Source organism: Ambystoma mexicanum, chromosome 11 (genome assembly GCF_040938575.1).
Source record: "Ambystoma mexicanum isolate Mex_15411 chromosome 11, UKY_AmexF1_1, whole genome shotgun sequence".
Classification (NCBI taxonomy): domain Eukaryota; kingdom Metazoa; phylum Chordata; class Amphibia; order Caudata; family Ambystomatidae; genus Ambystoma; species Ambystoma mexicanum.
In genome coordinates this window covers 759,127,468-759,143,400 of record NC_090934.1, presented here as the reverse complement: position 1 = coordinate 759,143,400, position 15,933 = coordinate 759,127,468, and the positions used below count along the sequence as shown (strand labels likewise).

The following is a 15,933-nucleotide window of genomic DNA, read 5'->3' as shown; positions in this document are numbered from 1 at the left end:
AAAACATGGATGATTTGCAAACAGGCAAGGACAAATCTACAGCTAAGAAGCATCTGAGTGGACGTTTAAGTGGATATTTCCTGCCAAAATACATATTGTGCAGACAACAGAGAAGCATGTAGCACGCCTAGAAACACTTGTGTATTGGCACGTTATAAATGACTTACATCACAGCACTGAGGTCCAGAAATAAGGTTTGCCTATGCTTATGCCGTTATGGAGCACAGAGGTCTGGGATTATCTGGGTCGACTTTGTTCATGTGGGAAATGCCACAAGATTGCTCTGCTTTTTACCTTACTCCTAAAGTTGACCCTCAGGTACAGGATGATCAGGCACTTGAGTAGCCGTCGGTCTCTCCACAACTGTTACTGAAAGATTATTCCATGAATTCAGTATCTGTGCCCTCCATCCACCACAACAAAATTATCTTCCTCCTAAGGTACCCCTTTCTTTAATTGTTCACTCTGGTTCTAGCATTCCTTAGGTAATAAAAGAATGCATACTGAGTTGGGTCTGTTCACTTTTTGGGACATTGCATCTCTTTATCAAATCTCCCCTTCTTCCAGGTCCCATTTAGTGTATACATGTACAAAATACATGTTTATATTTGTGACCCTCTTCGCTAGTAATGCGACTTTAATCATGTATTATTTTGTTAATTCACCTCAAGCATTTCTTCAATTGGTTTATAACCTCCTGGAGAAGGGCATTCCCAGAACTGGGCACAGTAATTAGGTGTTTATGGTAACCAACCCTCCCATTTCAGCTGTGCATACCTCTCTAAATGCACCCAATTCCACACTGATAGCAAGTGTGTATGGAAGGATTGGGTGCCATTGATCAATCTATAGTGTATGTGTGTTGTAGTGACAAACATTTCTGTAACACCATTCATCTGATATGATAGTTTATATGATATATGATTGGGTATTAAGCGCGTTATAAATAACCTGAGGTTTCTAAGCGGGGACCCGGGGATCAAATCTGTGGTGCTCCGTGTCGTCTTGCTTCCAAGGCGAGCACGTTGCCCCTGAGCTATCCTCCCGGGGACATTATTTATATGGCGCCTATAGACAATATGTTTCAAAGCGCTTCAAGGTAAGGGAGGGAACAGGGGAAAATACAATGACCTTCTTACAGGCCATGAACAGTAAGGATGTGAAATTAACTATCATACTCGGCCTGACGAGATTTCAGATAGTGCAAGAGCTATAAGGAACGGAGGGGGAGATTGGGAAGGAAATGGAAACAGAGAAGCGACTACTGTACTAGGCCTGACGACATTTCTGGTAGACGTATGGGCAAGCGGACATACTGGACCAAACCTTTTTCTACATTATATATTCCTAAAATAAGGTGAGGGCTTGTGCTTGCTTAGGTTGCAGCCATGCTTTCTTAATCTGCACAATTTTCAGGGCAACTAACTTACATAGGGTTGGGGGTCTGACTGAAATGTTGACTTGCCCACGTAAGCAAATTATCAACCAAGGATGAGTTTTTTATCCAAGAAATCAGAACTCATCATGATGCACACTGGTACAGATCTAAATGTATTATTTTTAAAAGCTTCCATTTTTTTTTTTAAAGCTTTCAACCCCACCTCTCCTGGTATATCTCAATCTGCCTACCTGGAGTAGCCTTTAGCTGCCTCTGCAGAGAGGCCTTAAGCTGCCTCCTTAGAGAGGTATTGTGCTACCGGCGCAGAGAGGACTTTAGTTTCCTAGGACTTTAGTTTCCTCCATGAAGGGTCCTTTAGTTGCCTCTGTGAAGCAACGGATTCTGAAGCAATACAAAAAGCACCAGGGCCTACAGTACACGTTTTAAAAATCCATTTTGAATGTGAACTATGCAGACAAAATAACATTTGCATCTGTTATGGAATGGAACGCTTTTTACTGCAACTCCAAGATCCTAGAGTCAAGCCTAATGGGGCTATCAAAGCCCTAATGGCTTAAAGTTCAGCGACACAGAGTAAACAATGCATGTTTTCGTGGTCTGTTGGCCAACCTGTCTTTGATGCAAAGTTCAAGGCAGACGGAACAATTATCGTTCCGTACAGTAAAGTATGTGTGTTGAATTCTTGTTTAATGGCCATGAAATGTGACATGTGCAAGTATTATCTTTGGGTTCCATAAAGAAACAGGATGTTTGGCTATAAACAATGAAGTCCTGGAATACATTTCACCCAAGCAAATTCAGCAGAGAAATATGCATTCCACAAGAGGTGGCCAGAAACAATCTTCTGTAGCTCAATATGATAATAATAGTTTCAAATAAATGGCAAACATTTCAGCAAGACAATGCATTTGAAAAATAAAAACATGAACTTATGATAATGTTCTTTAAAGAGCTTTAAAGAGCAATGGGTAGAATCAAAAGCAGCTGTTGGAATGGACAAAGCTACCGCATCATTAGAGGCTCAGCCAAGTACAGTTACAAATGGGAAAGCTCATAAAAGCAGTGTAAAGACAGCTCTCATAATTAAAAGGCCATGCGATGAGTGGTCATTTCGCGGAGAGAGGCTGTAATCAAGAGATTGAAATAAAGGCAAACAAGTACAACATAGATCCTGCCAATGTCTAAAACACATTCTGTTAAACAAGATTTCCTGTGTATCTACAAGCATGGGCACTGAAAAAGAAGATAGCTTTCAGCAAGTTTGAAGCAGCTTCAAGTGGGCAAGCAGTGGACAAAAAGGCAAGCACTAGAAGAATACCATGAAGGAAGAACATTATTTTTAATATACTGGTGTACAGGCCTGTGTACATGGACAAAAGTGCAGGTTTCCATTGACACAGTAGGACTGCTATATATCCTAAGCCAACAGCTCCTAGCGGTGACAACAGGAGAAGCTACTGCATCAGACAAACAAATGTCTGGCCTTTCATTATATTGTTAGATTAGATTCTGATCAATTCTACAACTCTTTACTTATGCACTTTACTAAGACGCATCATTCACACCCAGAAGGGGCAGGATATTAAAAAGCAGTTGAAACTAATTGGATGGCAGAGGAAAGAACGTTTAATTAAGTTTTTAAAAAATCTGTAACCATATGCATAACGCGATTACCTTCATACTTTCCCATCAATTTGCATTTAAATGTAAACATGGCAAAACAAAGTTTGAAAAACAATTCAGAGGCTTTCATCAATGCTACTTTTTTCAAAATGTTCCGACAACTGTAAGGAAGGCATGGCATCAATAGTAAGACAGACAAAAGTGACCACAGTTCAAAGGTGCTTATTGAACTTTAACCATGGTGTGATGAACTTCATTCTAATCCTAAATCTACAGATGGGAGCAAGCTACGATCATCAAATAATAATGCAGTCCTAGTGGAGTTTTGGCTAAATAAAAGGGCCTATAATAAAAAAAAAAAAAACTATTGCCAATCCTTACCGCTAAATACAAATAGTGTAGGGTAGTGTTCATGAAAGAGAAAGAAGTATTCACAAAATGATGTGTCAGCATGTTCAAGCCGTTGGCCTCCCTTCCCCACGTCTACTCACATCACACATCCTTTAGCATCATCCGACCAGACCACTCACTCCAAAACCTCCTCCCCCCGCACACCCAAAAACAAACCTCACCAAGTTACCACTTATACTATCAAAGGCGCACTCATCAACGCTACTAGACATTTCCGACATCATCTCTCTCAACGAACTAGACTTTATAGCCATCACTGAGACCTGGCTCCATGCAGCATCAGGCCTCGCGCTAGCCATCCCTAGTGACTACACCATATACCGCACACAGACAGACAAACAGCCAAAGGCGGCGGCGTAGCCATTATTGCAAGAAGCTCCCTCAACATACGGCACATACAAAACCAATCACTCCCGTCTGCAGAATTACTTACCATTAAACTAGCCACTACTAACACAAGCACAATTACCATTCATCTCATCTACAGACCGCCTGGTCACATATCCTCATTTAACGACGATATAGCCCTCCTGCTCTCAAACAACACCAAACCAAACTCTCGAGTACTGATCCTAGGCGATTTCAATCTCGGACTCAATGACATGAAGGACGACAAAGCAAGCACCATCGCTAACACCATTTCTGAACTAGTCTTCGCCCATTGCATTACTCTACCCACACACAACAAAGGCGGCCCCCTTGACTGGATAGCAGTCCTAAATTGTACCACCACTATCCTCTCCAACACAACATGCGCCTGGACCGACCACCATCTGATCACTTTCACCATCAATAAAAACAAACAAAATAATATGCTCCCTCCCAACGCCCCACCCACATGTACAAGAAATAGCAAAAACATCACGGTAGAGAAATTCCTCCCTCTACTCCAACCCATCATCGGCTATTCACCCGCCATCACCAACCCCACCGAGCTAGTAGACCTCTATAATACAACTATTCTCAAAGCCATAGACACTGTAGCACCACTCAAACTAAGGAAAGCCAAACGCCCAGCCCATCTCAACGCTTGGTTCACTCCCGAACTAAAAACCCTCCGTAAAATCAAGAGACAAACTGAATCAGCATGGAAACAGTCTCCATCCGCCAATAATAAAATATCCTATTCAATAGCCTCCAATACATACAAATCTGCTATCATCCAAACAAAAAAAAAACATGTATAATGAAAGAATCTGCAATGCCAAATCCAATACCAAAGAGCTCTTTAATATATATTTAAGAGACCTCGAATCCCCCATACCCCATCCCAGACACATGTACCAAAGACACCTCCTGCTGCACCAAAATACAAGAAGCACTCCTAGGCAAAATTGCCATGCTACAAACTAAAATAGAGCTAAAAAAGAAAGTCTCACACTCGCAGACAAGCCCTTCGCTCCCATCCACAACTCACAACTGAACGGAAATAACTTATTTGATTCTCCACCATCAGCATCACCGAGGTTGAAGACATAAACAATTCATTAAAACCCTCCAAATGCCAAGGCGACATCTGCCCTGCACCAATCATCAAAGACGCAGCCAAACATCTTGCCCCTTTTATCACATCTCTCATCAACACGTCCTTCACTTCCAGCATAGTACCCAACAACCTCAAAGACTCCTGGGTGTTACCTCTACTCAAGATACCCACGTTGAACCCTAGCGTCCCTTCTAATTACAGACCAATCACCACAGTACCCTTTCTCCTAAAAATCCTCGACCGACCTGCCTACTTGCAAATCCAGAGCCACCTAGGGAAAAACAACCTAGTAGGGCTAAGACAATCGGGCTTCCGGCCCAAACACGGCACCGAGACAGCCCTGCTAGATCTCAAGACACAAATGGACAACCTCAAAGACAACGGCAAGCTAGCCCTCCTTCTCCTCCTCGACCTGTCAGCTGCCTTTGATTTAGTAAATCACAACATTCTTTGCAAACACCTAGCCTCAGCAGCCAACTTCTCTGACAAAGCTAATGCCTGGATTCAATCCTTCTTGAACAATAGATCCATGAGGGTCTTTGCCCCGACAGCTGCTGCCGAACCAGCCCCCGTTACATGTGGCGTCCCCCAAGGCTCCTGTGTCTCACCCATGCTCTACAACGTTTTTACAAAACCCATCTTCCACATACTGGACCACTTGGGTGTCATCTACACTTACTATGCAGATGACACTCAAATACTCATACCACTAACAGACCACTAACAGGAGACTATGCCACCGACAACACAGTACTCAACAACATCTACTCCATTATTCAAGAATGGATGGCCAAACATGGCCTATGCCTCAACGATAAGACCGTGCTCCTGCTCCTAGGCACCAAATCCAGACTCAACAACCTTGACAAACTTTACCAGACCTTCACCATTGACGGCAACAACATTACCATCTCCAACAGCGTACAAACTCTTGGGATCTACCTTGACTTCTCTCACTCTGACAAGACAAATCAATGCTATCTCATCTTCCTCCGCCTACACTTGCAAACTCATCAACGCCAGCAGACCCTACCTCTCGACCAACAACTGCATCACCCTAATAAGAGCACTGGTACTATCTAAAGTCGATTATTGCAACGCCCTGTACTTGGGTACTAGCCAAAAGAACATTAATAAGTTGCAAGTTATCCAGAATAACGCACTAAGAGCAGCACTAAATATACCCAAACATTAACACATTTCGGACGCCAGACGATCCTGTCAATGGCTCTCCATACCACAGAGGATTGAATATAAAACACTCTCTCTTACTCACAAATGCTTAACCCACCACGCACCTAGATATCTCTCAGATAATTTCACACACCACAACACTGCAACCCGCCCAACCAGATCTGCCCAATCACACTGCCTAACCATCCCGAGATTCAAGCTCCAAAAAGCAGGCGGCACAAGCTTCCCTGTGGATGCCCCTAAATTGTGGAACTCTCTCCCTATTAATCTCAGATCCAATCCTTCCTTTCATAGATTCAGACACAATGCCAAAAACTGGATACGGGCCAAAGAAGCCCAGAATTCCAACCTATTATTGTAGTTACTGTAATTAATGCCTGCTTATCTTGCACATTCTCTAATCTTGCAAATGTATGATAACTGTGTATACTATCAGTAACGTTCTTATTATGTTGCAACAACTTTTACTGTCTATCTATGGAACATGTAATCTCTTGGCTACTTCTGTAACCATGCCAAGCGCCTGGATGCCCCAGGGCCTGGCGGCGCTATACAAATAATAAACTGAACTAAACTAAGGACACAGTTCCATTACCAGCATCAGGGACTTATGGGCCCAAGTCTCTTAAGTTATCAAAGTCTCTTGATGCAGAGGGCCTGATGTGGCAAAACAAATGAAAAGTTCCTTTACTCTTACAAGTACTCAAGTTAGGCAATTTACTCTTCACCCTGGATCCCCCCCCTCAGCCGGGCTCAGATATCTTTTATACCACAATTGTTACTTTGGATGCCCCTCTTTCGGGTTCAGATCCCCTTCTTCAATGTTCAGAGAATATCCTTTCTTGGGTGACGCACGGTTCACCCTGGATCCCCCTTAGCCAGGCTCAGATCCATCCTCTTACACAACTAGTCTCCCTCAGCTGGGCTCGGACCAATTGCAGTTTGTATTAGCTATCAAAGACTTTCGAATGTGCACAGGATTTAGCTTGACTCATTGCAGGACCACTTCGATTTCAAAATTCACATTTGCCTCCTCTCAGTTGGATCCCTAACAGAGACCTTTGAATGAGCACTCATGTGGTGCCGGACCACTCTGTATATGGTAGCTATCTTGGCTGCAAAAGTTAATTCACTCCTTGGATGTTCAATCATATTCACGTCGCTCGTCACATACGATTCACACACCGTTTCTTCAGATTGCTTCATAAAAGTTGCTGCTTGCAACCTTGGTTCTAACATAGACCGGTTTGCTTTCAGTCTCTCCGACTCACCGGCTATGCTGACTTCACTGGTGCTGCTTTGTTTTATGGGCCAAGGACAGTACCACAGCGCAATGGCTCCACCCCGCCTTGGCTATCAACTCGGGAGAGCCCCAGGTACCTTCGACACACAATGCACCTTTCTTCAGCTTTCATTCCGGGTCTTATGTTTCTTATTGTCGAGGGCTCTTGAAAGTAGTGGTTCTCCTCTGACAAGGTCAAAGGCACTTCCCTCCTTGCAACCCTCTGTGGTCTGGCCGCCTTTCTCCTTGTATTAAACTGCCATCTCGGAACTGCTGTTTCTTTGTGTTTTTTGCCTTGCTCAGGGTGTGTTTTCATGCTCTGCCTTTTATCCAAGTGGGGAAGTGTGACGGAAGTCAGGTGTGTGTGTAATTATCAGTAATTAACAAGTGAAGTGAGTGGGCACCACTTGATGGTGAATCCACGTGTCTCTAGTATTCAGAATTAGTAAACGAAAGAAGGCTTTTTCAAACCATTTGTATCAAAATACTTGAAAAGGAGCTGGCTGCGACGAGTTTGGAGACACCCAAACTCAAAATACATGTGAAGCAAGAGACCAAGTGAAATACCTTGTCACACAGCCGCTCTCTATATAACCCAGCGTGGGTATGTAGTAATTCAAAATTACTGACAATTCAGCTTTGTAATTCAATAATCAAGGGCCATGCCATTAACCACTCCAGAACAGGGAAGAAGATTCTCCTTAAAACATATGGAACCTGCGACAGTATTAACACTATTTATGGCATCAAATGCCCATGTGGAAAATTCTATGTGGGTCAATCCACAAGAACGGCCAAGACACGGTGGAATGAACACCGGTCTTGCATTCGGAATGCAAACATTAACTCGGCCGTAGCACGCCACTGGGTTGAAAATGGACATAACCTGACAGATAAGATTTGTGATCTTGGAAGTACTAACAAAAAACAATCCACATGAAGATTTGGGTCAGCGGCTTAACCGCAGAGAGACCTTCTGGATAGACAAACTTGGCAGCTTAGCGCCTAATGGACTCAATGAGGAAATCAATTATCACTGTTTTCTATGATCCTGTGTTATTTCTACTGCTATGATTGCTATGTTCCTAGATAACACTGCACATGATGATATCACTAACTTCCACATGGTATTTTCAGTGCCCAAATATTGCGGACCTATCAGCCATCCTGCTGTATTTCCTGGACCCTTAGTCTGGGACCCAAGGTGCCGTCCTTCAATGACACCGATCACAGCAGGAATGTACATTATTGTGTAAGATAGATACATTTGCTTATCCTGACTATTAACATTTTTTGCTGCACATCCTGGACGTTGTGTCTAGGACCCAAGGTGCCGCCCTAGGACGACACCAACGGCAGCATAGTTTAACATCATTAGCACTGTTCCTTATTTGTTTACATACATTTACCACTGTATTGTTTCCATATCTATTTTCCATATTTGTTATCCCACACTGTTAGAACAGTCTCTTTACTTTTTTTTAACTAGTATTTCTTCTATTTCTATTATATCATTATTTTTTGTTTTTCATTTTTTATCACTCTACAATTCCTTACTAATACACATGAGGTCTGATAAATATCTAAATTTATCTATATCAAGCCCATTGGCCTGATTGCAGCGACAGTTCTCGCCGGCGCGCCCATTTGGGCCGCGATGCGGTCACGTGTCATTTAAAGGAAGCGTTGCCTTAGCAACGCTTCGATGCGACAGCTTCAGTGCGATACATGCCGACAATGGGAGAACTGCTCCGCTCCCGTGTTTAGCACGGTAAGACTCTCTACACCCTTTAAATAATTTCAATCACGAATCTTAACCGTTCTTAATAACGGGTTCCTTCTGCTTTCAGCAATCAAATTGCAGGCTGTTTCACTGCGCTGATTCCTGTCAGGCAGTTTTGTTCGGTCACCACATGGCCGCCATACCATAGTTCGCCACACTCTGCATACTACTTACCAATCACAGGTAACTTGTTCTCTCCATTTGATTTAATTAATAGTTACCTATATTGAACAGTAGCTGATTGGTTTTTTCCATTTTTCATTTTTTCGTACTTTACTCATCCACTACTGCAACCACAACTGAATGGTATGTTTTCAACCTTACTACGATGATGTATGACACCAATACGTAATTTTGCACACATTCAAACTGTTTTCTTTATTTATGAACATGTATGACTGGCCCTGATGAAGGAAATCTATTTCCAAAATGCATTGGCAAATTTGGTCTGATTGATTAATGAATTGTGGCAAACTCTTCACTAAGAAAATATTAGTGATGTCTCATTCTTTGAGATTATCTTTTTTTGATAAAAACTATTTTGAAAAACAACAGTTTTTCTAATTATCAGTAATTGCCTGACTCTGCCTGATCCCTTGTGTTGGGACATGTCAGGTATAAGGCTCGGGTGTTACTCCATTTTCTCTTAGTGAGCGGTCAGTGAGGAAGTGTTTGTGTCAGAAAGAGGGGGGGGGGGTCGAGTTCCTAAGTATCCTACCTTGTAGGATGGGGAAAAGGTGTTACCAGGAAGGGGATACTGCGTCTCACCGTCCGGTGTCCCACTCCCTGAAGACCCCCATCCAGGTGATGCTTCCGCACTGGTCCACCCCCAGGAACTGAATCCAAAAGCGATGGCCGTGTCCTGGACACCTGGATGACAGATCCCCGGAGCTAGCGGGTGAGACACTTTCTGACTTGCATTTATAATATCCACGTTAAATTGCCCAGGACATGCTGGAAAGTATTGGCGGTCGTTCAACCAAATTTGTAATAGCTCTTGCCAGTGTGTCTCTTACAACAACTTCGAACATAAGTTTCACCTGAAGTCTTTCAAAATGTATTGGCATCAGTGAAATATACATCTTATCTAGTGACAAATGAGATCGGCATCTCAAAATCATCAATATGGTGTACGAGTGTGGACATAAAATATAAGCAAAAGTGTGAGCAAAAATGTGAGGAGTCTAATGTTACAATTGGGTGCAGCCTCAGAGACGACTCCTGCTATCCTGCTCAATGATCAACTGCATCATTAAGGAAATCATCCTTGTGAAAATCACAGGCTCCCTCTTGCTAGCAAAGACAGGTGCACTATTCCATTAAACAGATTTTTCATTTATGTGCAGACATTTTGGACTTTATCAAAAGGATTCAAGCAATTACAGCTATCAAACTTGAGATTCAAGTATGTGAAAGGCTCCTACCAACGTTCACCCAATTCTGTGCTTCAGCCTCTATACAGACTGTAGTTCGCAGACATTTATTTTATTTGTGGTTCGCTTGTATGGCGCTTATACAGCAAGTGAATTCTGTTTCAAAGTGCACACAGGGCAACAGGGAGGGAACATGGGGATAAGAAGCATTATAATACATCAAAATATTAAATACAGTGAGGGAGGAACAAACATACTATGCCTTGTGAGTGTTCAGAATGTACAAGTACAGGAGGGAGAGGGAATGGGATAGGTACGGGGGTGCTTGAGGGAGAGCAACCGGTGACGTGCAATGTATGGTAAATGTGAGCCTCCAGGTTAGAGGGTGTGCCCAGGCAAGTGCAGAGGATAGACAGAAGCTGGGGGCGATTCGGTGTGGGAGGTCAGGGACCAGAGGATGCATAAGGGCCTTGGACACCAAACAATCAACTGTAAGATTAGCAAAGGAGAGAATGCGGAGAAGGAGGAAGTAAAGAGGAAAGTCTTGAGGAGCTTCTGGAATTTAAGAAAGTTGTGCTCAAGACGAATAGGGAGAGGGAGGCTGTTCCAGAGAAGGGAGCCCGCTGAGGAAAGGGATTGACCTCCTGCCCTCTGTTTAGCTGAACGCTTTACACACAAAGAGCTGGTGCCAGAGGAGCACAGAGGTCTAGAGGGGTAATATATAGTAAGAGAGAGTTGCAGATAGTGAGGTCCCCGCCGTTAGACAGCCTTGTGCATGATAGAGGGATTTGAATTTAATTTGTGAAGCAACCGGGAGCCAGTGAAGACTTTTTAGGGCAGCAGAGATGCAGTCCAAGGGCTTGAGGCCAAGGATAAGTCTTGCTGCCCTATTCTGGATTAGCTGGAGGGGTCTCAGAATGGAAGAAGGTAAATTCAGAAGGAGGCTATTGCAATAGCCAAGCCTAGAGAGAACCAGGGCTCGGGTAACATTGAGCTTCTGTGGGAAGATAAAAGGTAGAATTCTTTTGAGAAGCAAGAGCTGAAAGTGGGACTTCTTGGCAATGTCCTGAGTGCGAGGGAGGAAGGAGAGAGAGGAGTCGAATATGACTCCAAGGTTTCCGGCTTCCGAAGGAGCAGGAGGAGAGCACATGGAGGAATTCCATAGTGAAGGGAAGAAGTCTGGAGGAGGGTTCCCAATGGGAAGGATCTCTGTTTTGCTGGCAATGAGGAAGAGATCATTGGAAGTGCACCAGCGCTGGATGGCAGAAAGGCAGTCAGGGATGACAGAAGGTGCCAGAGGGTCAGCAGGAAGTTTAAATACGAGTTGTGTGTTGTCTGCATAACACTGGAAGTTGGGGGAGAAGGAGGAGATGAGTGTCAGCTGAGTAAGGTAGATGTTAAAGTGTCAAGGTGAGAGGATAGAGCCCTGGGGAACACCACAGGTGGAGGATAGGGTGCCCAGGATGACTTGGAAGGAGCGTCAGTTAGGAAGGAGGTCAGCCAGTCCAGTGCCCGCTCCAAGATACCAAGGGCGTTGTGGAGCCATTGTTTGAGGAAGGAGTGGTTGACCGAGTCAAAGGCAGAGGAGAGATCCATAAGGTTAAGGACGGCTGGGGAGCTGGAATCAAGGGATGCAAGCAGTCTTCAGAGGTGTTCAGAAGAGCAGTTTCCATGCCTCTGGATTCTCAGAATCCAGATTGATGGACATGGAGACCAACAACAAGTTCTGTGTGAGAGGGGCAAGTCCAACTTCTCAAGCAGTTTCCCCAGGAAGGGGGTGATGGAGATAAGGCAGTTCTTGGCTGGACAGGTAGGGTCTGCTGAAGGTGTTTTAAGGAGGGGTACACAATAGAGTGCATAAGGGGGGATTTCATTGTGTTTTTAGATATCATATTACACTTGCACAAATTAGTCTACTGTGGCTCCCTCATTGATCATGTGTGGGTGTCATGCAAAAAGCCTTCTGTGAAAGAGGCCCTCTTTCCACTGCCAAAGAAACACTCATTATGTGTCTGAATGTCTGGAGATTTTACAAATGTTGCCAATTCGTCCATTCTTTTCTGCTCTAGCTCTTCACTGAAGAATGTTCTTACCTTCCATCTAAGAACTATCCAAGATACCAAGACATCAAAGCTTTACAATTAATTGATGATTTGGCGATTCACAAAGTAAAGCCTTCCATCTAATCTTAAACTCTGATCCTAAAAAAAGGTTTCCTGGTTTCACAGCTAGTGGCAAGAGACCACTGTGGTGGCCAACATTTTCTTACTATTCACTGTAAGGGTGTGGAAGTAGGACTCTGACACAGTGGTGGCATGTTGGTTGGCAAATACTTTTATTCAGCAAGAACAAATGAAAAGAAATCCCATTTTGCCCTAATTCTAAGAGGCGTTTCCCTACCTCAACTAAAATACTAAGGAATCAGTCAGGATGTCCAAAACAAAAAGTCCACAGTCCTGTGTCAAAACTATTTCCTTCCCTTACACTTACAAATAAACTAAAAAAGTGGCAAGTGTCCTTGACCCAAAAGCATGCCGCCTTTCTTCTGGGCATCGAACTAGGGTTTCAATGAGAGACTGTCTTGAAGGAATGGCTCCCTTCCCCAAGTCTCCTTCAAAGGCAAAAGAACAAAGTCTCAGGTTCTCAAAAGTTCTCAGCAGTGATTTTCAACATTAAAAATATCAACATCCCTTGTTGCCCATAATTTATTTTCACCATAGGGTAGCCCCTTCTCAGGTAATCTGACAACTGGTGGGGGGAACGCCTCACTTTCCCTGGCATTTCTCAGGCTCTGTGGACGTCAGACCTGCTTCACAAACCTGCCCGGTAATGACATGAGTAGGAGGGATTAAGGAGATTGCCTTTTCTTGGTTCTCAATTATGGGTGCCCGACCCGGTTTCTTTCCCTCATGGACTCTCGTTGCTTACTCGCTTTAATATTTGGCCAGGTAAGGATGTTGCTTGTTCAGGGCCCAGGTCCTTTTAAGGACGGTGTCTCTTGGTACCCCGGTAACGCCAGTACCTTCTCAGCCTTTTCGTGGCTATCTCGCTGGCTTCTGGGTTGATGGAGGTGCTTGACAGCTTTCTTGTAGCTCCCCGTTTCCCTTGTTTGTACGCCACGTCTCTGCAGCATTGTTTCTGGAGAGTTCTGCACACCTCTGTCCCAGCAGGGGGCTTGACGGCATCTCAAAACTGCTTCTTCCGTGCTATTTGTTCTGCTTCCCATAGCGGACCATGTGCGGACGCCCGAACCTCCTGGTTGGCATCACAGAGTTTGGTTTGTCTCCTCTGCACAGCATTGGACTCACTCTCCTCGCAGTGCCTCCAGGGAGGATCTCTTCCTTGTGCGTCCTTCCTCCTTTTTTATGCTTTGGGAATTTGCATTGGGTCTCTTGTAACTAGAACGCTCCTGTTGGTCCACGTCTTTCTCATCTCAGTGGTTGCTGATAGCTGATCTTTTAACTCCTCCATAATCGTCCTTGAGTCAGTTTTCCCTACTTATTACATGGGATCACAGAGCAAGGATGGAGAGGGAAATGAGAAAGAGGGTAAGGGAGAGTTGTAGGTGTTGGGTGAATATTGCATTCTCCCACAATATTCGTCACTGGTCCCAAAGGGGGTTTCCCTCCCCAGGAAATCCTCAAACTGAGTACCACCCACAGGGGGTCTATCAGGTAGCAGCTTCACCTCCCTAACTTCATAGGAAGGGGCTCCCCTATGGAAGCAGTGATGATACCCTGGGATTAGTCACATCACCTGTATGAAAAAAATATATTCACACTTTCGCCTCCAGCCAAACGTTTCCATTTTGGAAGACCATGTAGAGTTCTTGAAAATGTTTCCTTTTGCATAGCAGACTTGTGCTGTGAAGTGAAACTCACCAGAAAGGAGGAGGCAATTTGAGTGCCAGGGATAAATGTTAGCCCAATACTATAACAAAAACCAAAAGAAACCCTGCCAATCAGTGTGCAAACAATAGAAACAGTGGGTCAACACCATATGTTAATTCCTGTAAAATAAACCCAGAAAAAGAGACTGATTTTCTTTTAAATTGAGAGTCTGTTATATAACACTGAAAAAGATTCAGGGAGCAAAGATTTGTTAGTAACACTATAGGCACACATACCTTTTTTACACTGCATTGTAAGAAATAAAAAAGGTCACAAAAATATACATAATATGTAACATATCATTCACACATATATCCGAAAGACTAATTGCTATTAACACACTTTAAATGGAACATGTACAATATTTGTCCTGACAAGTGAATGTAATGCATAGGCAACTCTCCACCTGACCCAGGAGAGATGCATCAATGTGGCTATGCTATACATGTGTGCAGTGGAAGCCCGTCTGGCCTAAGGCAATGGAGCCTGGGCTTGCTAAACCAAATTGTAAGTAAACACTGTTCGTGCCTGAAGAAGGGTAGACTACTATATGTTGAAAAACAGAGGGGGGGGGGGGATTCTGGGAAACTCTACCAGCACAAACACAGCCCATTGACTTGTTCTTGGGTGGATGGCCCCTGGGACAGTCTCAACCAAGTATTTAGCTCACTGTTCTTTTCACAGAGAAGAAGTTTCCCCGCATATCAGTCTTTGTCCTGCCCAGGGGAAGTCCAGCACCGAAATGCTAGGCAATTCTCCTCTGCACAAGAGTACCACAGCAACCCCATACACGTGTTTCAGCCTAATTGGGCATCAGTGAGGTGAAGCTGTGCCTCTCTAAGAGCAAGGAGTCCATGTCTGGATTCCCCTGGTAACTTAGGGTGAGACGCAAAGTTACTTGGTATGCAAAACAGAGGGGGGTCTGGGAAACTCTCTACCAGCACGAACACAGCCTAAATTACCAGGGGAATCCAGACATGGACCCCTTGCTCACTGCTCTTAGAGAGGCACAGCTTCACCTCACTGATGATGCTCAACTAGGGATTAACACCAGTTAATCATAGTTTCATTGCGCACTGGATATGCAGAGTCCCTTTGGGAGATCAATGTCCACCTGGACATGTGGCTTACAAGAAACTTCTTAACTTCAAGGTATTTGTAGTTTTCAAATACATTTGAAAATATTCTCCGATTGCTGCGATAGGGTAGAATTTCTATTAATAGTATTGTACCAGAAGATCTAAAACCAGAGTAAAGGACAAAAAAATGACTAATTTGCCGGCACGCCAACTTGCATTGTTTTTATAGCCTTCGTAACTACTCTGTGTGAAAATATACCATAAACAGATTAAAAAGATAATGCATTTTATGCACATTTGGTAAATAGCAATGAAGTAAGCCTTTCTTGCCCAACTGTAAATTTGCACAGTATAGTGTAGATATTTAATAATGCAATTTCTGATATACTACATACTGTTATTTCCAAACTTTG

At 43.7% G+C, this 15,933-nt stretch overlaps 1 protein-coding gene across 4 annotated transcripts in view; it reads right to left on the bottom strand.

The window, feature by feature from the left end:
- Positions 1 to 15,933, bottom strand: part of SBF2 (SET binding factor 2) — a 2,983,421-nt gene that overhangs the window by 2,151,895 nt on the left and 815,593 nt on the right. The window lies entirely within an intron of this gene.